At 35.7% G+C, this 27,528-nt stretch overlaps 1 protein-coding gene and 1 non-coding gene across 3 annotated transcripts in view; both read right to left on the bottom strand.

The window, feature by feature from the left end:
• Nucleotides 1-27,528, bottom strand: part of LOC142344823 (eukaryotic translation initiation factor 3 subunit A-like) — a 143,114-nt gene that overhangs the window by 35,902 nt on the left and 79,684 nt on the right. The gene's annotated exons all lie outside the window — the stretch shown is intronic.
• LOC142345159 (U5 spliceosomal RNA) lies at nucleotides 22,117-22,232 on the bottom strand. Its single transcript, XR_012759298.1, has one exon. It is a non-coding gene; the product is annotated as a U5 spliceosomal RNA (small nuclear RNA).

Here is a 27,528-nt window from a genome sequence, read left to right as displayed (position 1 = left end):
CGAAAGCATAGCTAAAAGAAAAAGAAACTATCGGGAGCAACTTGGCTTTCTTAAGAGGCAACGAATTTCTGAAAGGCGAACTAGAAGCTGCTGAAGAAGAACTGACTGCGATGAAGCTCCAAGTCTCACATGAAAATAAGAAAAAACTATCTAGTCGTGTAAAAAGTAGCCCTTATAACGCTCTGAGTACGGTTTTGACTAGCAGTTAGATATTTTGCAAGAAAAGTTGACTGAATCGAGAAATGCTTACTTAGATTTTTAGTTTTTAAATTGATGATTTTACTGAAAAGAAGACTTACCGAATTTTTGTTCAAAAGGAAACTGCCGACGGGTACTGGTTTTAATATGAATTTCATTAAATTCGTACTGGACTTTTTTGTTTCAGAGCGTTTTTAATCAGGCAAAACCACGAAGATGCCATCGAATCGCGAGTGAAAGAAAAGAAAATCACGATGGGCGGGTTCAGAAACAAAATACTATCTACAGCTTGGCGCCACTTTCCTCTTCAAACTTACGGTTTGAAAATTCGTGAGGATATTCGATAGGGCTCAGGCAGTTTTTGTGTTTTTTATGCATGCAGTTTTGGAATTTAAGGTCGAATTAAATGTGTGATCAAAAAAGCTAAGAAGAGTGCTGAAGATGATTTGATACTGGAAGACCGAGTGTTGAACGTTATCTTTGATGAAACATCTGACTGGAGATAGAAATCTTTCGCCTATCCCAATGGTTTTTCTTTAAAGCGAATGGCCTGATTCTCGCGCCTTTTTATGGTTTATCAAAAGAGCAACAAGCTCAATGAAATGTTGAAAACAAAAGGTGCGAGGAAATTGCTAATGCTCTACCTTTTATGCATTCCACAGATTTAATTCACTTAGATCTTCAGACAAACAATATTCTAGCGTCAAAAAAATTGCCCAAAAGTCATAGATTTTGGGAAAACAACCTTGAAAAAACAACAGGTTACCTATAATTTAGACGCCTTCGAGAGAAGAGTACAACAGACAATGTCAACAGGAATATGAGTTGCGTAATGAAAAAATTGTAAAACAAGTTTCTGCTCTGGCGTTTACAGCCTTGGTGCAGTCAAGTTGTTTATTACCGAAAAATGTATGTTTTTGTAATGAAGAAAAATCAGGTCTCAAAAAAATTGCAGGAAGCTGCTGCGCTTCAAAATCTGTTAGAAATTCGATATCACTTGTTATTAATAACCTGAATGAACAAGAAATAAATAATGTTCTTTGAATATAGTGTTTCAAACTAATTATTGTGTAATAGGCAGCGCAACAGTTCGTATAATCAATCTGTGTTTTGTTCAAGCTGAATTGACTCATTTGAGAAACAATTAAACTGGAACATTTTCTTGCTGATTTTTCCAATACTTTGAAAAAACACAAATTTAATTTCAGATGCAAAGAGTTAAATTGTTTGCCGAACAGAACGTACAAATAAGGATATCAATACCCAACTATTGCTAGACTCTCAAACAAACAAGATATTGGAAGATGCGAAAGGTCTTCTCTGGTTATTTTATCTGAAGGCGATTCAAATAATTTTCCAATTGAAAATAACTGCAACCGTTGGCCCAAAAAATACAGCCTTGCTAAGAAAATGGAGTTAAAAACTGGGGATAAAGTAAATTTGGATATTGAAGGCAGCCCGGTTTTGTGTTCTCTAACCTGCAGAATAGCGAAGTCTCAAAACTTTTCGCAGAGAGGGCGGTAGCAGAAAAACTAGCCCAGGCTGATCACTCCCTCAAAGACATCAGCTACTTGCTGTAAGTTTTATTGCTCTATGTTAAAACGAAAACCAAAATTTTTGTTTAGTTCATTAACACTTTTACATAAGATATCCACACTTCGATTGATTTAGTGAGTCACAGGAAGCCGTTGAGATACTGCCTATTTTCATCTTAAAGTGATGAAAATGAGCAGCAGAGAAACAAAACTCCAACCTATTGAACGGAAGCGAAAAACAGGCGAGACACTATCTACCTCTCTAAGTGTTCCAAGAAGCTCAGATTCAGTGAGAATGTAGAGAACAGGAAAACAAATATCCAATAATACTGCTTGGCAAAGCCTCAACATCCACGCCTCTCTATGAGGTAACACGTTATTTGAAATTTCTCTATTTTAAGAATAACGATTTGTTGGGATTTTAAACTAATTTTCTCTTCTCTGGCAAAAACAAATCATAAAATTTAGCAGAGAACATTTTGATAAGTAGAAAGCTGGTCAAATCAGTGTTCGTGTCATAATTCGATATTGATTTCTGTTCAATAGCATGACTGATCAACTGACCGCAAAAAAATTCAAGGCAGCTTTGGACATTCAGGTTGAGCACGCAAAAAGTTTCGAAGGAAAATCAACTGTGTAGATCAAAGTTGACAGCGCTCCTAAAACAAACAAAAATTGAATCAAACTTGAACTCATGCTCTTAAAAACCATTACCTGCGAGCGTCGGGGGAGAACCAGTATGGGTAGGGAAACTGGATCTCATGACACTGCGACCTGAGGAGGTCCATCAGGATTTGGCAGATGCGTTGGGGCCGCAGTATTCGCCTCAAATGAGAAGTGCTTCCTAATCAATCAACGGATTGGTGCACGTTATTTGAAGAGCGGTGCTCGAGTTGCCTGTAACTCTGACATTGATCAAGTCCGCAACTGTACTGCCGCTAAAGCTATAGCAGAAGCGACTGGAGGAGCAAATCAGTATGGAACGGAGATTAGAGCCAAGTTTCCGCATATGATAGGAAGTGAACAACCGTTGCAAGAACAGCTTTAGAGCTGCCAGTTCATCTATGAACAGGAAGCTGCTGCGCTTCCAGATCTGTTAGAAAATCAATATCACTTGTTATTGATGACCTGAATGAACGAGAAGAAATTGTTTTTTGAATATTGCGTTTCAAACTAAATATTGCCTAATAAGCAGAAGAATTTGTATAATCAGTATGTGTTTTGTTCAAGCTGAATTGACTCATTTGAGAAACAATTAAATTGGAACATTTTCTTAATTTTTCCATAACCTTGAATAAAAAAACAAATTTAATTTCAGAAGCAAAGAGTTCAACTGTTCGCCGAACAGAACGTACAAATACGGATATCAATACCCAACTATTGCTAGACTCTCAAACAAACGAGAGACTGAAAAAGGATGCAAAAATTCTTCTCTGCTTATATTATATGAAAGCCGATCCAAATGCTTTCCCAATTGAATATAACTGCAGCCGTTAGCCCAAAAAACATACCCTTGCTATGAAAATGGAGTTAAAACCTGGGGATAAAGTAAATCTGGATATTGAAGGCAGCCCGGTTTTGTGTTCTCTATATTGAAGGCAGCCCGGTTTTGTGTTCTCTAGGCTGCAGAATTGCGAAGTCTCAAAACTTTTTTGCAGAGAGGGCGGTAGCAGAAAAGGTAGCCCAGGCTGATCACTCCCTCAAAGACATCAGCTACTTGCTGTAAGTTTCTTTTGAAAAACTTTAGGGTCGTAACAGTTTTGTTGCTCTATGTTTTAAAACAAAAACCAAAATTTTTGTTTAGTTCATTAAAACTTTTACATAAGAAATCCACACTTCGATTGATTTAGTGAGTCACAGGAAGCCATTGAGATGCTGGCTATCTTCATCTTGAAGAGATGAAAATGAGCAGCAGAGAAATAAAAAAAACAAAACTCAAACAATGAACGGAAGCGAAAAACAGGCGAGCAATTCTCTAACGGCAAGTGCTCTAAAAAGCTCAGATTCAGTGATATTGTAGAGAACAAGGCAAACACTGATCCAATGATGCTGCAAGGCAGAGCCTCAGCATCGACGCTTCTTGAGCAGATAAGACGTTATTTGAAATTTCTTTATTTTAAGATCAACTATTTGTTGGGATTTTTTAACTAATTTTCTCTTCTCAGGCCAAGACAAGCCCTAAAATCTAGCAGAGAAAATTTTGATAAGTAGAAGACGGGTCAAATCACTGTTCTGGTCATAAATCAATATTGATCTCTGTTCATTAGCATGAATGATCAACTGACCGCAAAAAAAATTCAAAGCAGATTTGGGTATTCAGGTTGAACACGCAAAGAAAGTTTCGAAGGAAATTCAACTGTTGAGACCAAAGTTGACAGCGCTCATAAAAAACTGAATCACCTCGAACTCATGCACTTAAGAATCATTACCTGCGCGGGTAGGGGGAGAACCAATATGGGTAGGGAAACTGGATCATATGACACTGCGACCAGAGATGATCCATCAGGATTTGGCAGATGCGTTGGTGCCGCAGTATTCAACTCAAATTGGAGGAGCGTGCTGCTCAATCTACGGATTGGTGCATATTATTTGATGAGCGGTCCTGAAGTTGCCTGTAACTCTGACATATAGCAAAAAATCAGCGACTGTATTGCACAAAATCTTAGAAATGATGCCGCTAAAGCATTAGCAAAAGCGACTGGAGGAGCAAATCAGAATGGAACGGAGATGAGAAGAAGTGAACAACCGTTGCAAAAACAGCTTTAGAGCTACCAGTTCGTCTATAAACAGGAATCTGCTAGGCTTTAAGATCTGTTAGAAATTCGATATCACTTGTTATTGATGACCTGAATGAACAAGAACAAATTCTTTTTTGAAAATTGTGTTTCAAACTAAATAGTGTAACAAGCAGAACAGTTTGTATAATCAGTCTGCTTTTTCTTCTTGCTGAGTTGACTCAATTGAGAAACAATTAAACTGGAACATTTTTTAAATGGTTTATTCTTTAGGTTGAGTAACAAAACAATTTAAATTCAGATGCAAAAAGTGCAATTGTTTACCGAAAAGAACGTACAAATAAGGTTATCAATACCCAACTATTGCAAGACTCTCAAACAAACGAGAGTTTGGAAAAAGATGCGAAAGGTCTTCTCTGGTTGTTTTATCTAAAGGCGATCCAAATGCTTTTCCAATTGAAAATAACTGCGTTCGTTGGTCCAAAAAATACAGCCTTGCTATGAAAAAGGAGTTAAAACCTGGGGATAAAGTAAATTTGTATATTGAAGGCAGCCCGGTTTTATGTTCTCTAACCTGCAGAATTGCGCAGTCTCAAGTCTTTTTTGCAGAGAAGGCGGAAGCAGAAAAGGCAGCCCAGGCTGATCACTCCATCAAAGACATCAGCTACTTGCTGTAAGTTTCTTTTGAAAAACTTTAGTGTCGTAACAGTTTTGTTGCTCTATGTTTGTTAAAACGAAAACCAAAATTTTGTTTAGTTCATTAACACTTTTACATAAGAAATCCACACTTCGATTGATTTAGTGAGTCACAGGAAGCCATTGAGATGCTGCCTGTCTCATCTTAAAGAGATGAAAGTGAGCAGCAGAGAAACAAAACAAAACTCAAAAAATGAACGGAAGCGAAAAACAGGCGAGCAATTCTCTAACGGCAAGTGCTCTAAGAAGCTCAGATTAAGTAATAAAGTAGAAAACAAGGAAAACACCGATCCAATAATACTGCAAGGCGGAGCCTCAACATCGACGCCTCTTGAGCAAGATAAGACATTATTTGAAATTTCTTTATTTTAAGATCAACTATATGTTGGGTTTTTTAACTAACTTTCTCTTCTCAGGCTGAGACAAGCCCTAAATTCTAGCAGAGAACGTTTTGATAAGTAGAAGGCGGGTCAAATCAGTGTTCTTGTCATAAATCGATAATGATTTCTGTTTATTAGCATGAATGATCAACTGACCGCAAAAAAATCAAAGCAGCTTTGGACATTCAGGTTGAGCACGCAAAGAAAGTTTCGAAGGAAATTCAACTGTTGAGATCAAAGTTGACAGCGCTCCTAAAAAATTGAATCAACCTCGAACACAAGCTCTTAAGAACCATTACCTGCGCGCGTCGGAGGCGAACCAATATGGGTAGGGAAACTGGATCTCATGACACTGGGACCTGAGGAGGTCCATCAGGATTTGGCAGATGCGTTGCTGCCGCAGTAATCGGCTCAAATTGGAAGTGCTTGCCAATCAATCAACGGATTGGTGCACGTTATTTGAAGAGCGGTGCTCAAGTTGCCTGTAACTCTGACCTGACATAGAGCAACAATTCCGCGACTGTATTGCACGAAATCTTAGAATTGATGCCGCTAAAGCTACAGCAAAAGCGAATGGAGGAGCAAATCAGTGCGGAACGGAGATGAGAGCCAAGTTTCCGCATATGATAGGAAGTGAACAACGGTTGCAAGAACAGCTTTAGAGCTGCCAGTTCATCTATGAACAGAGCAATTAGTATTTCTCTCGAAAGTCTTCTTCGAGATGCTTGTGAATGTTTCATTTTAATTTTATCGCCTTTTTGCTCTTAACTAGGTTGTAACTGCCGTATACAGTGTGATTTGTAAAAGTCTACTGGATTCGGAAAATTGCGATAATAATTTCGATTAGGAAAAAAGAAGAGTCTTCTTTCGAAAGTATTCTTTCAAAAGTCATCTCGAAACTTTTCACGAGATGCTTGTGAAACGAGATAATTTAGTTTTATCGGTCTTTTTGCTCTAAACTACGTTGTTCCCGCTATATGCTGTGTGATTCATGAAAAATTCCAATTGATTGGAGAAATTGCGATAAGTTTCGATTAGTATAAAAAAAGAAGAGTCTTCTCTCGAGAGTCCTCTCTATTTTTTTCTCGAGATACTTGTGAAATGCGATAATTTAGATTTATTGGACTTTTTTGCTCCAAACTATGTTGTACCTACTAATTGCTGGGTGATTCCTGAAAAAAATTCCAACTGAATGGAGAAACTGCGATAATAGTTGCTATTAGTATTAAAAAAAGAAGAGTATTCTTTCAAAAGTCTTTTCTTTTTACTCGAGATATGTGAAATTCGATAATTTAGTTTTATCGGTCTTTTTTGCTCCAAACTATGTTGTACCTACTAATTGCAGGGTGATTCATGAAAAGATTCCAACTGAATGTACAAACTGCGATAATATTTGCGATTACTCTTGAGAATCCTCTTCATTTTTTTTCTAGAGATACTTGCGAAATGCGATAATTTAGTTTTATCGGTCTTTTTTGCTCCAAACTATGTTGTACCTACTAATTGCAGGGTGATTCATGAAAAGATTCCAAATGAATGCACAAACTGCGATAATATTTGCGATTACTCTTGCGAATCCTCTTCATTTTTTTTCTAGAGATACTTGCGAAATGCGATAATTTAGTTTTATCGGTCTCTTTTTTGCTCCAAGATATGTTGTACCTACTATTTGCTGTGTGATTCATGAAAAGATTCCAACTGAATTAGGAAATTGCAACATTAGTTGCGATTAGTAAAAAAAGTCTTCTATCGAGAACCTTCGAGATAAGTGTGAAAAGCGATTATTTAGATTTATCGGTCTTGTTTGCTTAATTCATGTTTTACCTACTATATGCTATAAAAATCATGTAAAATTTTCAGCGGAATAAAGAAATTGCGGTAATAGTTGCGATTAGAAAATAACTCTTCTCTGAAATGAGAAAACGAGATCTTTTAGTTTTATAGATCTTTTTTGCTCTTAACTAAAGTGTTCTCTGTAGCAAAAAAAATGGATTCGGAAAACTGTAATCACTTTTCCAATTAGTAGAAAAGACTTTTGAAAGTCTTCTTCTTCTTGAAATGCTCGTGAAATGAGTTATTTTAGTTTTCTGACCAATTTTTGCACCTAACTAGATTGTACCAACAATAAGCAACGTGATTGTCATTAAAAATTTAGTGCATTAGGAAAATTGCTATGAAACTTGCAATTATATCGATAATTTTTGCCCGTAACTAGGTTTTATCAACTATATGCAGTGTTGTTTTTATCAAAATTCCTATGTTTTTTAGAATCCCAGAAAGTTGCAAGAATTGAGTAATGAAGAAAACAGAAAAAATTCGTCTTCGGCAGTAAAAAAAACGGGGGAAAGTGCCGAAAGCATAGCTAAAAGGAAAAGAAACTATCGGGAGCAACTTGGCTTTCTTAAGAGGCAACGAATTTATCTGAAAGGCGAACAAGAAGCTGCTGAAGAAGAACTGACTGCGATGAAGCTCCAAGTCTTACATGAAAAATAAGAAATAACCATCTAGTCGTGAAAAAAGTAGCCCTTATAACGTTCTGAATACGGTTTTTTGAAAAAAAATTGTCGGATAATTTTGACTAGCAGTTAGATAGATCTTTTGCAAGAAAAGTTGACTGAATTTAGAAATGCTTACTTAGAGTTTTAGTATTTAAATTGATGATTTTACTGAAAAGCTAAGACTTGCAAATTTTTGTTCAAAAGGAAAGAAACTGTCGACGGGTACTGGTTTTAATATGAATTTCCTTAAACTCGTACTGGACTTTTTTGTTTCAGAGCGTTTTTAATCAGGCAAAACCACGAAGATGCCATCGAATCGCGAGTGAAAGACAAGAAAATCACGATGGGCGGGTTCAGAAACAAAATACTATCTACAGCTTGGCGCGACTTTCCCCTTCAACCTTACGGTTTGAAAATTCGTGAGAATATTCGATTGGGCTCAGGCAGTTTTGGAGTTTTTTATGCATGCAGTTTTGGAATTTAAGGTCGAATTAAATTTGTGATCAAAAAAGCTAACAAGAGTGCTGAAGATGATTTGATACTGGAAGACCGAGTGTTGAAGGTTATCTTTGATGAAACATCTGACTGGAGACAGAAATCGTTCACCTATCCCAATGGTTTTTCTTTAAAGCGAATGGCCTGATTCTCGCGCCTTTTTATGGTTTATCAAAAGAGCAACACGCTCAATGAAATGTTGAAAACAAAAGGTGCAAGGAAATTGCTAATGCTCTACCTTTTATGCATTCCACAGATTTAATTCACTTAGATCTTCAGACAAACAATATCCTAGCGTCAAAAAATTGCTCAAAAGTCATAGATTTTGGGAAAACAACCTTGAAAAAACAACCGGTTACCTATAATTTAGACGCCTTCGAGAGAAGAGTACAACAGACAATATCAACAGGTTGAATATGAGTTGCGTAATGAAAAAAATGTAAAACAAGCTTCTGCTCTGGCGTTTACAGCCTTGGTGCAGTCATGTTGTTTATTACCGAAAAATGTATGTTTTTGTAATGAAGAAAAATCAGGTCTCAAAAAAATTGCAGGAAGCTGCTGCGCTTCAAAATCTGTTAGAAATTGGATATCACTTGTTATTAATAACCTGAATGAACAAAACAAATAATGTTCTTTGAATATTGTGTTTCAAACTAATTATTGTGTAAAAGGCAGCACAACAGTTTGTATAATCAGTCTGTTTCTTCTTCATGCTGAATTGACTCATTTGAGAAACAATTAAATTGGAACATTTTCTCACTGATTTTTCCTGTCGAATGAGTAAAAAAACAAATTTAAATTCAGATGCAAAGAGTGCAATTGTTCGCCGAAAAGAACGTACAGAGAAGGGTATCAACAACCAACTATTGCTAGACTCTCAAACAAACGAGAGACTGAAAAAGGATGCGAAAATTCTTCTCTGGTTATATTATCTGAAAGCCGATCCAAATGCTTTCCCAATTGAATATAACTGCAGCCGTTAGCCCAAAAAATATACCCTTGCTATGAAAATGGAGTTAAAACCTGGGGATAAAGTAAATCTGGACATTGAAGGCAGCCCGGTTTTGTGTTCTCTATATTGAAGGCAGCCCGGTTTTGTGTTCTCTAAGCTCACTAAATCAGAATTGCGAAGTCTCAAAACTTTTTTGCAGAGAGGGCGGTAGGAGAAAAGGTAGCCCAGGCTGATCACTCTCTCAAAGACATCAGCTACTTGCTGTAAGTTTCTTTTGAAAAACTTTAGGGTCGTAACAGTTTTGTTGCTCTATGTTTGTTAAAACAAAAACCAAAAATTTTGTTTAGTTCATTAAAACTTTTACATAAGAAATCCACACTTCGATTGATTTAGTGAAACACAGGAAGCCATTGAGATGCTGGCTATCTTCATCTTAAAGAGATGACAATGAGCAGCAGAGAAACAAAACAAACTCAAACAATGAACGGAAGCGAAGAACAGGCGAGCCACTCTCTGAAGGCAAATTTTCCAAGAAGCTCAGATTCAGGAATAATGTAGAGAACAAGGAAAACAGTGATCCAATATTACTTCATGGCGGAGCCTCAACATCGCCACCTCTTCAGCAAGATAAGACGTTATAGAAATTTCTTTATTTTAAGATCAACGATTGGTTGGGAATTTTTAACTAATTTTCTCTTCTCAGGCTGACAAGCCCTAAAATCTAGCAGAGAACATTTTGAAGGCGGGTTAAATCAGTGTTCTTGCCATAAATCGATATTGATTTCTGTTCATAAGCATGACTGATCAACTGATCGCAAACAATTTAAATCAGCTTTGGACATTCAGGTTGAGCACGCGAAGAAAGTTTTGATGGAAAATCAACTGTTGAGATCGAAGTTTACAGCGGTCCTAAAACAGCAAAATTGAATCAACCTCGAACTCATCCTTTTCAGAAATATTACCTGCGCTCGGCGGGGGAGAACCTATATGGGTACGGAAACCGGACCTTTTGACACTGCGACCAGAGGGGGTCCATCAGGATTTGGCAGATGAATTGGGGCCGCAGTATTCGGCTCAAATTAGAAGTGCTTGCCAATCAATCAACGGATTGGTGCACGCTATTTGAAGAGCGGTGCTCGAGTTGCTTGTAACTCTGACATAGAGCAACAATTCCGCAACTGTATTGCACAAAACCTTGGAAATGATGCCGCTAAAGCAACAGCAAAAGCAATTGGAGGAGCAAATCGGTATGGAACAGATGAGATCTAAGTTTCCGAATAAGATGAGTGAACAACCGTAGCAAGAAGAGCTTTAGAGCCGCCAATTTATGTATGAACAGAGCAATTAGCATCAATTACTCTCTATCTATTTCCTATTGTGCTTTCACCAAGTTCTCGTGTAATATACATCGTTTCGTTCCGGTTTCATTTCTAAAGTTATATAGTTCTGATTTTGTTGAAAAATTTATAGCCTGATTACGATGATGACGATCATCAACACAACTGCCTGGTTACATTATTTCTCTTCAAACTTTTGCTGATAAAAAAACGTCTCTCAAAAATTGAGGATTATTGATTTTGATTTATATATATATATATATATATATATATATATAATATATCTTAGTTTAGTATCACCAATTATGATTATATTTTAACAAAGAATTATCTTTATGTTTCACAAGAGTTCACGTTTTGTATCTTGTATCTTTGCTGCTCTTTACGGTGTTATTTTTTCATTGGCTCTTAAAATAATTTTTCGTCCCAAAAAGTTTCCTATTCATTCTATAGTGATCCTTTTGCAAATGTACTACCAACATCACTAATTGCCAATTTTTCAGATCAGTCAATCTCTCGGAGAACTCAATTTGACTCATCTGATGATGAATTGTTCAATGACTCTCAAGTTGGCTTGTAGCAGTCTTCTGTTAGCAGAAAATCGAAAGTGTTTAAGCGGGTACGAATAAGCACTGACGAAAGTGAGGAAGAAGCCATAAACCGTTCTGTTAGACCAAGTGAAAAACCCGACGCTATCACGCCTAGTGGTTTTGAAAGTGATGTAAAAGTTGATGTGAGCAAGCTTATGGAAGATCTTGATGCAAAAATTGACAGAATATGCTTCAGAAATAACCAATCAAACTTAAGGAAATCCGTCGTAAAGAAAAAGCATCAAACGCAGAATTTTCAAACTCTGCTCACTATCTCGTTTTGGGCGAAGAACTTAGCGTTGACAACTCTGCTATTCATCCTCAAATGGTTATAAAAAACATCAACCTTATGACGCTACAAGCTGGGCCCGAGCCATCCAAATTTGGTCGAGACCTAGCCAAACAAACCTTTGCAGGATGCGAGTGACTTCAATTTGGAAAGTGCTCTCAAAGATGTGGCACAAATTTTGAAAACCTCGTATTCAAATGAAACAGCATAGGCATGCCCAAAAAATAGGTTCCGCAAATAAACGAAGTCTAGAAAGATTAATTTTAAGTTAAGTTGTTTTCTTTTAAAAATCATTAAGAGAAAGTATCCAAAACAACCGGAGTTAGCTTATCGTAAGCGAAAAATTCCAAGTCAAATGTGTTAGGATATAAAGAAAAATTTGAACAAGAGTCATTCTGGTGTGCAACACCAAAATAGCTCAGGATATTTAAAAGCCAATCAAATAACTAGCCAGACCGAATGACATATTTGAAATTGGCTTCTTTTTTCATGTTCTTCTCAATACTTAAGCTATCTCATGAACATACTCTTTGGCTACGTTTTTCATGTTCTTCTCAATACTTAAGCTATCTCTTTGAACATACTCTGTGCAGGCGTAGATCTTTCTTGCTGCGAAGCAAATTGAATAACGTGATTTTATAAATATTTTTAGTTCATTTTTTGCTTTTGCGGGAATATTGCATTGATTTTAAAACCCTGTTGTCATGTTTTTCATGCAAAAAAGTACCTTTTTTTGTCCTCTGGTGTGCATTAGAGGCAATTGAGTTATAAATGATTTGCAAATGGATGTCATCACATCGTTTTTGAAGAGTGAATGACCAGCAAAAAAGTCTCAAATTGGCACAATGCGATACTCACGTTGCAGCCGAGTTAGTCCAGAACGCCAGCATGCACGTGGAGTCAATGCTAGAGAAAGTAACTATTAGAGAGTACGAAAACTGCGGTGTTTACGAATTCTTTGTACAAGCTACTTGACGAACTTCTGAGGTTGGGTAACAATGAAGCGAAGCATGCAATTTTACTTTAAACCGGACTAATCTGGTGGTTATGGACTTCATTGGCGGTGAAACGACGTTAAAAGTTTCGAAAACACGAGTCCCCATCCCGAAAGTTTGGGCCGTTTTGGAAAAAAAAATCCACTGATGAAACTTAAAAAAAACGCCTATTTCAGTTTTTCAAGCATTGAAAGCGTGCAGTCGATCAAGTATAATGTTTGGTGCGGTTCGATTAGCCATCAATTCTTATGATCCCAAATGTCGGTCTCATATATGTGAGTCGAAGGGACGGTACTTCGTCAACCTATAGATTATTCGGGATGTAATGCCTGCTGACGAAGTGACAGTGCTTTACGTCGGCTTAATTTTTGGTGACTAATTGTGAGTGTTTGTCTATTGACTGAGTTACACGGTCGAAGTAACCAAAAAGTCGACAAAAAAATCACAGAGGAGAAAATTTTGAAACCTACAATTGATCCCATTGAAAACAACTTACAATCAAAATTTTTTGCAGAAACGGAACCGTCTCTTTGTTGCGAGTGCAGATCGCAAGCGAAAAAATAGGGACGTTGAGTTGGGGCATTACAGCTCAGACGACTCACATAATGAGATTTCGAGCAGCGACGATAGACCGTGTTTAACAGAAGATTCCAATAATGACGGCAAAGTAAATGACCAGTCTTTTACAAACTTTGTTCCCTGCAATGTTTTTCCAAAAAATTGTTTGAATCTTTGTTCGTCCCCGCAAAATTCAAATTTTGCCCCACTGACGTTAAGTCAAGTTTCCGCAATTCATCCATAAGAAGAATCTGTCAATAACAAACTTCCGCATCTGCGTAAAACGCTACTGTGGCGAAGCATGGTACTTCAGATGCTGAAGCAGCAGCTTCTTTGCACCTCATCAAAATTGCGAGTGGACGCAATGACTTACCGAGCTTCCAAACTTCAAAAAAAAGAGTACCATCTATCACAAAAAGACATTGCACATTTCATAAGTGCTTGTGGCGATGGAGAAGTTTTTATGGCGATTGTTTAATAGCCGCAAAGCAATAACTGAGGCTATTACTGGTCTTCTCTAGGTTTTTATTTTGTTGCCAAGGTTTTTGCTACGGTCGTATGACGTCAGAATAACCTCAAATCTGCTTTTTCATTCGTTCATGCATTTCAACATGAATTGCGTATGTAATGTCATGCTCCACTCTGATTAAAACAATTTTTTTAGTGTAATCGCGTGCCACAATCACTTCAAGTCTTCTTCCCGCTCATTCATTCATGCAGTTTTGAAATCAAAGGCGTAAGTGACGTCAATTTTCAGTCCGAATGGAGCAAGCTATTTTCATTCACATGATTAAATTTTTGGTCACACGAGACTTACCGGACTCTCAAAAATGACTTCCTAACTCTCAAAATGACTTATGGTTGCTTCAATTCACAGAGATATGGTCGAAAACGTGTCACTCTAATTGATGGTTAGTTTATAGCAGCTTATAGAAACAGCACTAAGTTATACAGATTCTCCAACAAAATGAAAGATCTCAACTTAGACCTACCGGCTACAGCTTCAATTTAGAACATGCATCGTCACCTGTCCACATTTTGGTGCACTCTTTGTTTGATCGAAACGCAAAGACAAGATAAAATGCACTTTTAACCTTTGAAGAAATTTAAAGTGCGAACAACAAAACTTCATGAGCAGTGTATCGAAACTATTGAACGTTGCAAACTGAAACCCTTCAAGGGTGTGAAAACTAGCAGTAGGTTGTTCGACATTATTCCCAATCTACCTCTGACAACGCCAGTAGATGTGATGCATCAAGTCTACTTAGGTGTCACTAATGTAATGTTGCAAGTGATAGAGTCCAAGACAGTGAAGGACATTGAAGCAGTCAACCAGTTGGTCCAAAATATTCAGGTAATTTGTTTTGTATTAGATACAATTTTTGAAGGAATCAGCTGCACGTTATTCTCGTTTAAGGTAACAAATGACAGAAAACATTGCAATAGCAGAAAACATCGATTATTGTGATTTACTGATCTAATGTTAACCTAAATAACATAATTGACGTGAACTTTGTGTTTTATTACTCTTCTAACTTTTTTACTGTGTGTCGTTTCTACCAACAATTATACAATTAAATTGTCTTAAATTGAACGCACATTTTTGACTGAACAATTTTTTATCTTTCTTTTTAAATTCGATACAAAACTTACAAAACGCCAATTAGTATACATTAATAGTTAAAAATTGATCTGCAAATCAATTATTGAATCTAGTCATTCCAAATTTTTTACATATACAAAGACAAAGCCGTTCTGAGCAGTTTTACAAATTCTTTTTAATGGTTGTTTTGGTTGCAGTATTTTCTCATAAATATGACCAGGCTCAGATAATGTGTCTTGATGGCTAACTAAAACAGCCACATACATGAGATTTATAACAAAGACCCTACATTTGTGTTGATTACATGAAACCCTTTTTGTAAATGTTTGAGGGTTGTTAGTCTCTCAAGATTCTAACTATAACCTAGCTCACGCAGGGTTTCGTGCATAGCATATACAAGATCGTACGACTTACCATTTCTGAGAATGGAGTGAAAACTGTTCAATTGAAGTTTTTAATTTTTTGCTGAATCATAGAAGCCATTTCCAAGATCATATATGGTGTCTTAGAAACCATACCCAAGACCATAATGATTTTTTAAAATACCATATCCAAGATAATACAATTTACCATTTATGATAATGAAGTGAAAAGCATTCATTAGGTTGCAGTTCTCAGTTTTTTTTGGCTGAATCTTAGAAACGATTTCCAAGATCATATACGGTATTTTGGGTACCATATCGAAAACCATAATGGTTTCTTAGATACCATATCCAAGATCATACAATTTACCATTTGTGATATTGGAGTGAAAAGCATTCATTAGGTTGCAGTTTTCAGATTTTTGACCGAATCCTAGAAATCATTTCCAAGATCATATATGGTGCCTTAGATACCATATCGAAGACCATAATGGTTTCTTAGATAACATATCCACGATCAAACAATTTACCATTTGTGATAATGGAGTGAAAAGCATTCATTAGGTTGCAGTTTTCAAATTTTTGGTTAAATCTTAGAAAACATTTCCAAGATCATATATGGTGTCTTAGATACCATATCCAACACCATATCGATTTCTTAGATACCATATCAAAGATCATACAATTTACCATTTGTGATGATGGAGTGAAAAGCATTCATCAGGTTGCAGTTTACAACTTTTTGGCTGAATCTTAGAAACCATTCCCAGGATCATATATGGTTTCTTAAATACCATATGTAAGACCATAATAATTTCGTACATACCATATCCAAGATCATAAAAAATCCAGGAACTCATCGAAAATGTCTGCTCTGCTGAAAATACCTTTTATATTCAAAATCTTAGAAAACATACCCAAGATCCTATGGCTTCTTACAAACCATAGCAAGATCATACAAGAAACTTTGCATTGATTTGGATGGAGCCATATACCGTCTTTGATATGGCATCTAAGAGCGATCAACCCGGGTAAACCACTGCAGGCTGCTCATTCATAAAGCTACGCATTCTATTATACGAATAATATGGAGGTTGTTGAAAATTCCCTAGAGATTGATTCCTAAACAAATGTTAAAAAGGTAGCATGTGTTTCGAAACATTTTGCAGTCGGTAAAATTTTCAAGCCGACAGTATCCTGAACGTCAGTTAGTTTTACGAGCCTACAAATAGGAGATTGTGCAATCAGAATCATTTTTTTTACTTTTAGAAACGGTAACTCATCGACAATTTATCGGGTATTAAATTCTACAACTGGAAATACAATTATACAACTGTCATCATCTGGTGAGAACAAACTAATTCAAATAAAAATACTAATGCATGTTTCATTTCAGTCGTAACTTATTTCTTTATTTTGTGTTGAACCATAAAACGCAAAGTATCTATTATCAAAATGGAGGCACGGTAGAGCAAAGACACAGTACAAAGACGCGAACAAAGACACAGTACAGCACTATGTTGCAGCAAAAGAGAAGAGATACTTTTAGAAATGAACATCGGACAGTTTTGGACAATCAAAAGCTTATTTTAAGATAAATGTCAGACAGACACCTAAAAGCTCAAAATGACAAAAATTATAATCAGTAGTGATACAGCAATACATCTTAATCCTTTGAAACCATCAACGATATCAACACTCCATCGATTTTTATTGAACAGGAACAGAAAAAAGCATTGCCCTGGATCTAGGACAGAATAATAATTGATCAGAGAATCCACATAAAAAATCAAGAGCAAATAGGTGACTTTGTGGACATATTTGTAACAAAATTCAATCACCATTGACATTTACAAAAGTTAAAAGTTAGGAATGGTTTCTATGGAAGGTATTCCAACAACACAAATTGATATACTTAACAATGAAATCATCAATGTTGACAAAATTAAACGGGAATTCCAATCAAGCAACCTTGGTGTTTTTAATTACCATCTTCAGAAAGCAGATAAATGGTTAGATGGCGTTCATCCGAATTTGCACGGAACACAAGAAATGATTATTATCATGAGGTGCACGGACTAATTTTAACAAAGGTATCAAAATCTGAGGCGTTTTAATGACATAACTGAAGTTTTTTAAAATTTTTTTCATCTGCGAAAATCAACAATTTCTCTGAGGTTTCTCAAATTTATATTTGACAAACTTTCCAAAATAAAATTTTTATTAGGTTTGGCTAACAATTTTTGCTCGGTATAGTTAATAGAGTTGATCAGAAGACAGTTTCATAAGTCATCGTACAAAAAACTGTTGATGTGACATCAAAGAAATTCAAGTCCCTGAAATTTGGATTCATTAACAAAAAATACGCTGTTAAAGATGCAATTAAGCTATTAAGGTGCGGTAAAGGAACTATTGAAGCCTGAACAATAAATATGAGCGATCGTCAATGATTTAATTAAAATCAACCTTAACTAGCGCACAAAAAGGAGTAGTAGATATTTTGGTTCCCACATTTTCAGAAAACGTTCTTTTTTCTCAACGAAATGACAGTAAATTCAATTGTTAATTAAAAGTAATACGGATAACCTAATTTCCTTTTATTAGAATTTTCGACAATCTCATTGCGAACAACAGGTTAAGTAATTGCAATTAAAAATTACAACGCGGAAAAGGGTTAAAAGATTTTGCTAATTAATCACCTTTTCAAGAAATAAAATTTTTGAAACCATCCTTCAATCGGTATGTTGAATCAATTCTAATTTTGAATCAACCATTTTTAACAAAGGAGAACAATAAAAGAAGGAGTTTTTATTAAGAGATCGTATGAAAAGTGGCAGAACAAATTCAATCGCGAAGGTCCGCTACAGGACTGACTGGTTGTCAATGTACGAAACAGAAGAACTAAACGATTTGTTTTAAATTCAGTAAATGAAAAGTTAAAGATACAAACAAAACAACTCGCAAAAATGATCGGCAAAAGAACTACGCTCTCTGAAAATGAAAAAGACCAAATGTTTAATGAGTCGAGGAAAAACCCCTTATCCGATCGTTTTTACATTTACAAACTATTACGTAACTCAGTAAAGAGGAAACTGAGAACGATCTCTAGTGACTTTAAAAGGAAACTTGCAGGATCTCACCCTTCCAGATGAACAAGGGAAACAAAATCAACTCCAGCGGTCAAGGAGAAATGATTGATAAATTAATGGAACAACCATTTTTTGACTGGCAAAAACACTGCAAATTAGGCGAAGATGTTCCTCCCTATTCACATTTCCATTTTCAAGGAACAGAATTCAATTGCCAACCTGAACTGTAACCAAAAAATTACTAAAAGTTATACAAAATCTACATATTCAAAAGTCAACCGGGCCCGTTTAGAGACCTAAAAGTGCAATGAATGATAGCAAATTGTCTACAGAAACATTTAAATTTGCCATCGACGAAAGCGAAAACACAAAATTGTTACTTAATATCTTGTGAAAGGACTATCAAAAACTACATTATAAGAAAAGAGACATCATAACCAGAAAACTACCGACCATTCTAGTTACTGCCACTTTTAAAAAATGCTATTAGAGCAATTAAATTACCAATCAAAATTAGACTCGTGACCAAAAATCAATTCGGTTCGGGAACCAAAAATCGTATATTGCTCGATTTCCTTAACTCAAAAAATTCCAAATGTCCCGACAAAATTTAAGCTTTCGCGCTTCTTTTAGACTAGTTTATTTCAACATCTTTGGAAAATTTTTCGACAGCAATTCTTGTCATGCAGAAATTAAAGCAAAATTACTCTTATAGACTGAAGAGGACTTAAACAAAAGAACCACTGTATAAAGCAAAAACAAAATGAACAGTCAAAACAGTTTTTCAAAAATGAAAAAAAAACAGCCCAAAAGAGTCCTCTTAAGGGGCAATGCCCATAGTTAACCAATAAAAGCAGATATATAGGTGTATTTATTGATAAAGAACAAACAAATTTAAACAAGAGAATCAATGAAATCGTAACAGCGATAATTTATTATATTTCGTTTGTCATCAAATACCTCTAACAAAAAGACTCAAAATCACCGACATTGCCTCTTTTGGCGTTCTTTTAAATAAGTTTTCCTTTTAATCTGCGATTACAAATTGATGAGTAAAAGTTCGTCTTCTCAAGACCAAACACAGAAGTGATAGGAATCTTGGTAACACAAAACCTCTTTCAGCAGGACTCCAACTTATTTAGGTATATTCAAGTTTTTCAGTCAAGAGTTTTTCGACTTTCAAAAGCGGACAAAAAGCCATTAATAAGGTTCAATAAAATCGACAATATGCATTTCAATATAAACCACCACGTACATAACCTTTTTAGCCTCAATATGTTAGTCAAGATATTGAAACATAACCGACCAACGTCGGGCGAATTGCACTCAAACGACCGGCGAGCGGTTAGCTCCGTCAGTAGCTAGCCACGGTTTAGTGATGCTAGCTTTAGCTTAATTGAAGTGTTGAAGGGGCGTTAGGTGAGCGCAGCGGGGGGGGGGGGGGTTTGGGGTGCACCGCAGCAGGGGGCAAAGGGGGCAACGGTGGGAAGGGATCAATTTCTAAGAGCCGCCCTTTACACCATAAGCATAGGTCTCCATAAGAGTTTCTGTGAATCGCATAGTTGGAGAATATCTTCTAGTTTTCTAGCCTTGTTAGTAATTAAATCTTATAGAAAAAACTTAGGAAAAAGATCATTATCTCAATTTCCCCCCTCCGCACGGAAAACTGTAGTATTCAAATATTCAATTATTACTAATGCCATATATAACAGTGTAGTTACAAATGCATATTTAGAAATTAAAAAACATAGCAGGACAAGTCCTGACGTACAATTCAAAGAATTTTCATTGACTAAACAGAAAACTAGACCTAGAACGGACTATGAATGGATTGGAAAAACCATTTAGAAAAAAGTCCGATCTAAAAAATTGAAAAAAACAGTAAAAATCAAAGTGAAATTGCCGCATGTGAACAAAAAACCACTAACGAGAAAGCGAATTTTTGTTCAAACCCCGTTTTCTCACTCTACTTTAAATTTAGAGCGAAAAAATTTCACGCCGCAAAACCACTCGCTTTTTCGCTCCACTTCCTGTTTCGGCGTGACCAAAATCACTACTCCAATTTGACTTCAAAAATCATGAAAATGTGAGATCTTAAAAAAAACATAGCCGGAAGAATTCCGGAAACGACTCGAAGTAGAAATCTGACTATTCTCACTAATCAGATGCATCAACAGCATATTATCAATCGACAGGCAGTGTAACCAATTCACAAAGAAAAGACTGGAGTACTGGAAACTTGACAAAGGACCGAATCAAAAAATAATATTCTCTAAAAATCCAAACAAAATTCTCTACAAAAAGATAACATGCAGCTTCCCATCAATAACTTATAGAAACCAATTAGTTATATATTTGGCTAGATCAATCGCCCCCCTAGTACTTGCAGAGAAACGTTAAACAACAAACTAAAAAAAAGACTAGAAAAACTCTTTAACGAATTAGAGATTTGTATAATTTGTTTAAATGAAAACTGCCCTGCTAAGCCTTCAAGTGCAAATTCATAGCATCGACACCTACAAAAATGCTCTTTATTGAGAAAAAATTATCAACAAAAAACATTAAATTGGAAGAAATGGGCGAAAAACTTAGAAAAAAGAAAAAAGTGGCCAAATTTTGCTCTGATTTACTCGATTTTCTTTAACAAAAACAACTCGAAACTAATATCAATCAGAATGAGCGACATCCAAAAGAGCCACAACATTTGACTTCCACTAGAAAACTCCCCAAATGCTATCAAAGGTTGAGGAAGAACAGAAACGACATTTAAAACCAAATTGAACAAATAAAAAAAGAGAAAAAGTAAGGTGTTTTTTAAATTTTACAAGAAAAAATACAGCCAAATAAAGTTACTTTGAGCAAATAGAGCAATGAAATGCTCGCGAAAAAATGGGCAAGTCATAACAAGCTAAAGAAATTGTCTACCATTGAAAAAAAAAACGAAAAAAAGCCAAACATTTTAAAAAGTGGTTAAAAAATTCCTAATTTTTCTGCCATTTTTCTTCAGAAAAAACGTTTTATAACAACAAAATTGTAATCAATTTGTATCCCTGATTATCCTTGAGTAACGAGCTTCTATGCAAATTGCACTTAAAGCAGTAAAACAAAACAAAAGACCAAAATACATTAAATTTCGTCGAAAAATCAGCAAAACTGATCAAAAAACTCCAAATTTGCATAAAACTCAAATTAAATACTTGAAACCTTCAATTCCTATCAGAACGAGCCCAAATCCAATACACTATCATAATCAAACCTCATAAACAAGAAAAATTGCAAAAAACTGCTTTTAAAAGCCGCACGTGAACAAAAAAATTTCGCTCGCTCAGAGAAAATTTTTTCACATATCAATTTCTCGCTCTCTCAAAAACAGCTGTATGAACAAAAAACGACTCTCTTTTCGCTCCGCTCTTCACTTTTGTTCAGCAACCAAACCCCTCCAAATTTTTTCACGCGTTTCATTTCCCGCTTCAAAATTCACTCCAATAAAATTGATTAAAATAAAGGACTTCTCCAATACTCCTCTTCGAGTCGTAAAAAGACAGCGCCCCAATACAATTCAAATTCTTTGAATTGTAAAAAAACTTTCTTTGATTGACCAGTTTACAAAGTCTGTAATAAAGCTTAAAACTTTTGATAAAACCATTCCTTTCACGTGCGCCACTTGACTTCTAAAACACATCCTCGCCACAAGTCACCGATTAAAAAATAGACCACCATTACTCCTAATGGTCGCAAATCGCTCAATACGTGAAGATGAAACGCCTTGCTAGGAATCCACAAACCATGTGTCATAGATAGGAGACCTGCCCCTTTGGAGCAGGTTTGGAAAAAGATGAAAATCTCAAATTGTCCCCCCGCACGGAAAACTTTAGTAAAAGGCGAAAGTTTTTCACGAAAATTGCGGAGAGACCAGAGGTAAATCAACAATTGCTCTACTCGAATTTGTTCACTAAGGCTCTAATGTCTATAAAAAATAAGAAAACAATTAAACTCTCCACGGCATATACAGGCCGAGGTACAGCCGAATTTCTCTTCACGTTCAAGATTCTCTTCGCCCTCCAAGCTTTTGAATTTCAACAGATTTGACACTCTCTGTTGCTTGAAAAGAGTATATTATTCACGCAAAACAGTCAAATAAGCGCTCAGAGCTTATTTTACAGCATTTTGTTCAGACTTCGCATTTATATCCACTGCAAATATCTTCAGTAATAACACCACAATGAGAATATTCTCGATGCCGGTGTCCGAAATATTAGCCGACGTAAAAAAAAGCCGAAAATTCAGAAGGAACATTGGAGGAATTTATTTATTGGTCAGATAAATAATTGAGACGCGCAATTATCTAACTCGCTTACACATGAAATTAACAAATTTGGCCGGCCATTCGTCGCGGACCAAGGTCGTGCCTGTCTATTGGCCGAAAAGCAATTTAGCTGAAGAAATTCAAATGACCAATATCAACTTAAACACTATAGAACCTACATTTCCTGAAAATTAGCTCCCGCTAAGACTCCCCCTTTTTTTTTTAACTTTGTCATGTTCTGATGAAATCTATCGTCAAACTGTGGTGTCTTCTAATTTGTATGTCGCGAAACAAATACACGGTGGCCACCGTATTGGCCGACAGGGCGTTTAGCCGACAACCAAAAAATTAGCAATTTAACCGACAATTTAAGTAAATCTGTCCATGCCTCAGCGGGCCGTGCGACTTGATATGAATCAATCACAACCGAACTATTGATTTATGGACAAATTATGGACTTTTATTGCCAATTTTGATAAAACTCAGCTAGCTAAATTTCTCCATTTTTTCCTTGTCGGCTAAACGCCCTGTCGGCCAATTTTCCTAGCACCAAAATACACCCAAGTCTGTCTCTATTATAAATTTGCCCAGTTACGATGCGTATTAATGTTGGGTGGCGGTCAAGCAAGCCGATAGGCAAGCAAGCCGAATTTTGAAAATGAGGTCAAGTAAGCCGAAAAATTTTCGGATACCCGTATTTTAAGTTTCCCCTGGCGGGCCGTTTTAAATTGGCCGATCAGCTTCAAAATTAATCTATTTGCTCATTTTAAATGAATTGACCAAATTTCTTGGTTGTCGGCTAAACGCCTTGTCGGCCAAACTGCGTCCACCATTTAGGCAATAAATAACAAACTCCCGTTGTAATGGATTAGCCTGTAACAGAGCTAGGGATTCTAGCCGAATGGGCCTTTAGCAGAAGAGAACATGAGAATTATAGCCAAATGCTTGAATTTTATTGGCCAAACAATCTGATTGATTAAATCAAAGTACTATGAATAAAAAAAATGGCAAATTAAATCAGTCGTCGCTTTAATATCTATAGCTTGCGTTCGGGTTGCACTCATAACATTTTGTTTTTTTTTGTCTAAGAGGGATTGAATTAAAGCATCCTTTAATCCGTTAAATCTGCTTATTAAAGCATCCGTTAACTCCGTCGTAACTAGCAACCAATCAGAAGTTATTAATTTGTCCTTCAAAAGACATATGGGTGGATCCAGTACGGGCCGCTGAATATATGTACTGAGGTAGAATTCAAATGGATTCTTAAAAATGTTTTCAAAAACAGACCTTGTTTTCAGAAAAACTACAAAAATTGTTTTCCGAAATCCTTTTTTTTACGTAATGACAAACACGAAATTAAAGTTTAATAGTTCGGGGTAATGATGAACTTTGATGAGAAATTTAGGTTACTAGCATTTCATGTTCTAGTGGGAATCTGAATGCTCAACTATTTTTGGCAACGCAGAAACAGAAAATGAAAAATTTTTGTTAAATCAGAAACTGCAGTTTCTCTCGCGCTATGTTGGAAACCTAGCTCGGCGTTTCTACCTCTTTTGTAGGAGTTTCAACCCTCGGAAACGCCTCTAAAAACTTTTAACATTAAACGTAAATTTCGAGAGCTACGCAGGCACGATCAAGCGAAATTATCAGTTTTAGCTTTGAGAAACAGATAATCAAATATTCGAAGACACCAGAGTCGACTCGATGTAAAACCCGACTTAAACCGCTGCAAGCTGCTCATACATAAATCTACGCATTCCATTATACGAATCATGTGGAAAAAAGATTAGAATGAACAAAAGACAGAATATGAAATCTGAGAGATTGTTGAAGATTCCCTACAGATTGTGATTCCAAAACAAATGTTAAAAAGGTATCATAAGGTTTCATGTTTCGAAACTTTTTCCACTCGCTAAAAATTTCCAGAGTATCCTGAACGTCAGATAGTTTCACGAACAGCTTTGAATAATCAAAAAAGTAGAAAAGTCAGATTTTCAACTGAAAGCCTAAGATGACAAACATACCCGGCAGATTGCCGGAAAATATCCGCCGTTGATTCCAATAAGCATGATTGGGATTGAAAGAATAGAAGATATCGAAAAAAAAAGATTTTTGTACAAAACATTTTTTAAGTCCAATTTGTTTTGATGGCATTTCGTAGTTGAACATATTGTACTTCTGTTTCTTAGAGAGAGGCTACAGGGGCTACTATCAATACCAATAAGCATTAGAGATGGTAACTAAGACTTACAGGAACGACGTTCAAATAGCGGGCATCTAAAATTCGGCTTTATGGGTTATCCCGTTTCTACTTCTGACTTCAATTTTTTATACTGACTCTGTTCATTTTTAATTGCTTTGCTGAGCAACTGATGTTCAAATTCAATTTTAGCAGAATGAGAAGAGAGAAACTAGCCTAGAGAAGTCAAAAAGATTTCACGCAAAATGCTGAAAAAGCGGCAAAATGGTAAAGCGAAAAAAAGTTCGACAAAGTAAAAAAAATAGGAGCGCTATAATAGCCGGCTGAGAAGATGAGGGCGGCTATTAAAAACTTATTAATGTTAGCAATGACAAACAACCAAAACAGTCTGATCAAGCAGGACAGAAAATTTTCTCAAAATTTAAGCCTAGATTTTTTAAACACTAAATTTTCAAAGAAAAGCGATATCAGTAGCGATACAGCAATACAACTTCGTATTAATCTGCAACTATCCACGACGCCAACATCAATTTTTTTTTCAACAGGAACCAACGGAAAGCATTGATCTTCATCTAGGACACAATCTGCTTTGATCAGAGAATAGACGGAAAACATCAATAGAGCAAAAAAGTTGCCTAGTTAGCATAATTGTAACAAAAATCAAACTCCATAGGGTTGCCATTCGAAAAATCCAAAGCGTTAGGAATGGTCTTTATGGAAGGTTCAAACAACACAAATTGATGTATTTAACAATGAAATCAACAATATCGACAAAATTAAAGGGAAATTCCAATGAAGGAACCTTAGTGTTCTTCATTACGATCATCAGAAAGCAAATATATTGATTGGTGGTGTTCATCCGAATATGCACGGAGCACAAAAAATGTCTATTATTATGATGAGCTGGATGGACTTAATTTCAACAAAACTTTATCAAACAAAGAATCATTTTTGAAAACTCTTTTACTCGAGGAAGCAGGTGTTTTTAATATTTTTCCTTCATCAAAGAAACTTGAAAAATCCTGAGGCCACTCAACTTTATCTTCCAAAAATTATCCAAATAAAAAATTTTATTAGGTTTGGTAAACAAAATTTGCTCGGTATAGTTAACAAAGTTTATCAGCAAACAGTGTCATAAGTCATCATACAAAAAAACTGTCGAGGTGACATTGAAGAAATTCTGTTCCCTCATATTGGAATTCATAAACGAAAAAAGTACGTTGTCACAAGATGAAATTCAGATTAAAAGGTGTGGTAAAGGAACTATTGAAGCCTGAACAATAAATATCAGCAATCGTCAATGATTTATCTTAGATCAACCTTAACTGATGTACAAAGAGAAAGAGTTGTAGACATTGGTTCCCACACATTTTCAGTAAACGTTATTTTTTTCTCAGCGAAACGACAGTTGGAATTTCAATTGTTTATTAAAATTTATACAGAAAATCTAATTTCCCTTTATTAGAATACTAGGCAATCTCATTGCGAACAAAACAACAGGTTAAGTTATTTCAATAAATGACTTACAACTTGGAAAAATGGTTTAAAGAAATTGTAAATTAATCATCTTTTCAAGAAATCAAATTTTTGAAACCATCCTAGAATCGGCATTTGGAATCAATTCTAATTTTGAATCAAAGATCTTAAACAAAGTAGAACAATAGACGAAGAAGAGTTTTCACTAAGGGATCGAAAGAAAAGTGGCAGAACAAAACTCAATCGCAATGGTCCACTAAAAGACTGGTCATCAATGTATGAAACAGAAAAACCAAACTATTTTTTAATTCAGCAAATTAAATAAGTTAAAAAGATAAACAAAAAAACTCGCAAAGATGATCGAAAAAGAACTACGTTGTCTTAAAATGAAAAAGACCAAATGTTTAATGAATCCAGGGAAAAACACATTACCCAAGCGTTTCTACATTTACAAATTATTACGTAACTCTGTAAAGAGAAAACTCAGAAAAGACATCTGATGACTTTAAAATGAAACTTTCAGGATCTCTACATCAGACGAACATTGGAAACAAAATCAACTCCAGTGGTAAAGATATGATTGACAAATTAACGGAACAGCCATATTTTGATGGTCAAAAACACATTGCTAGTCAGCTTAACATCAGCTTTGCTATACTCCGTTTGCATAAAGGCGCAGAAGCACCTCCCAATTCACATTTCCATTTTCAAGGAACAGAATTAAATTGCCAACTTGTAACCACCAAAAATTACGCTATTATTAAAAATCAACCTATGCATAAGCCAGCCCGGCCTGTTTAGAGACCTAAATGCGAATGAATGATAGCAAACTGTCTTGAGAAACATATCTAAAATTTGCCATCGACAAAAGCGAAGAAAAAACAAAATTGTTATTATATCTTGTGAAAGGACTCTATCAAAAACTACCTTAAAAGAAAAGAAATCATAACCAGAAAACTACCGACCACTCTAGTTACTGCCACTTTAAAAAAAGTTATTGAAAGACTGCTATTAGAGCAATTAAATCAAAACTTTTTAGTTCCACAAAAAATTCAATTCGGTTTCGGAACCAAAAATTGTATATTGCTTAATTTCCTTAAATAAAAAAATCCAATGTCCCGACAATAGATAAACTTTCGAGCTTCTTTCAGACTAGTAACGTTTATTTCAATATCTTTGAAATACAGGGATAAATATACAGGGATCAAAATACAGGGAATAAACATCCAACAGA

The sequence above is a fragment of the Convolutriloba macropyga genome, chromosome 8 (assembly GCF_964194025.1).
Source record: "Convolutriloba macropyga chromosome 8, txConMacr16.3, whole genome shotgun sequence".
In the NCBI taxonomy this organism is placed as follows: Eukaryota; Metazoa; Xenacoelomorpha; order Acoela; family Convolutidae; genus Convolutriloba; species Convolutriloba macropyga.
This window is presented reverse-complemented; position numbering and strand designations above follow the sequence as displayed.